Here is a 1,457-nt window from a genome sequence, read left to right as displayed (position 1 = left end):
ATAATCTTTTTCTAGATCCAATTCATTATCAAGCAATTCATTTAAATTATCATGATTTGTGTTTTTCAAAGTGTTGCCAGCCTCAAACAGCATTACCATAGCAGTAGAAATAAATGCCATAAACCCAGAATTAAACACACTTTTGAAGAGATGTGGTTAATCAAACGTATGTTGATTTGGATTTTATTACATATCTAAATCACCCAAAAAGACATCTAGAAGAGATATCTATGTCCGATGATTGATGGTTTTGTTTGAGATGATAATGAAAGTTCTGTAATTGATGTATAGTTTGAGGTTGATGATGATGATGCAATGGTTTGATTCAAGTAATGTGTGATACCATTTTGATTGATTTGATTTTGTTGATATTGGAATCTTAGTGAATGGGTTAATATTCTATTAGACATGGTACTTGGATCATTCAGTGACTTCAATTGGTATAAAGGTTGATATCCGATTGAGCTTGAGCTGCAGATGTAAATCTGTTGGAATTACGGATGTTTCTTTTTGCTCTCTAAGTCTTTTCATCTTTTTAGTGCAATCAAATATCGTAATTACATTGTAATGAGCTTTGATATTTTTCTCTTTCGTGTTTCTCTTCAATCGACATGACATCATTGCTACCAATCACATATTGTTACGTCATTTACGTCATCATTCATTTATGTCGATTCTTTTTGTCTCTTGTGTTCTCTATATCAACTGATCCCAAGCTTCAGTTAGATGTCTTTCTTCTTCATCTGACTGTTTCTCTAAAACTCATCTTATCATAAGATTTGTAGCGTTGCTTGTTCTCAAACTTATTCTAAGATTTGTTTTTGTTTGTGTTTGGAATCAGGTAATGAACACATGATCTGACTGTTTCTCTAAAACTCATCTTATCATAAGGTTTGTAGCATTGCTTGTTCTCAAACTTATTCTAAGATCTGTTTTTGTTTTTGTTTGGAATCATTCCAACAAAAGCTAAGACTTGAAGTAGTAGCAGAATAATTGCCTCCGAGTGAGGATCACCAGAGAAGCTGAATCAATGGGGTTGCTGTAGCAAGTGTTGAGGTGATTGGGTAGTTGACTGAAGTGAGGATTAAAGAGTCAAAGTATGTTGCACAACCAACAATTCTTAGCAGCGGTGCTCAAAAGCAATTGGTTGGCTTGAAATTCAACAGGCACAGCTTACGTGTGCCCTAAGTTATGGTATACATAGGGTTTAAGCCACTTTTGAGTGAGGATGTGGGAGTTTAATCTGGTTTTGGGCAAACCAAGTTTTCTCTTAACTTGTATGATTTCACAACTCATTTGATATAATTTTCATAAGCACCCACTTTGAACTTTGATCAGTATTAGAATTTTAGGATTTATTAACAGGTCTGCAGTATTGCCATCTTTGATTTAAATAAATTATTATTTGTTATCTCATCAGTCTTTGACTGGTATTGATTATGATGTCTCATTTTTTG

This window comes from Melampsora larici-populina, assembly GCF_000204055.1.
Source record: "Melampsora larici-populina 98AG31 unplaced genomic scaffold MELLAscaffold_58, whole genome shotgun sequence".
In the NCBI taxonomy this organism is placed as follows: Eukaryota; Fungi; Basidiomycota; class Pucciniomycetes; order Pucciniales; family Melampsoraceae; genus Melampsora; species Melampsora laricis-populina.
The sequence above is the reverse complement of the archived record's forward strand: the minus strand, read 5'-3'. Positions refer to the sequence as shown.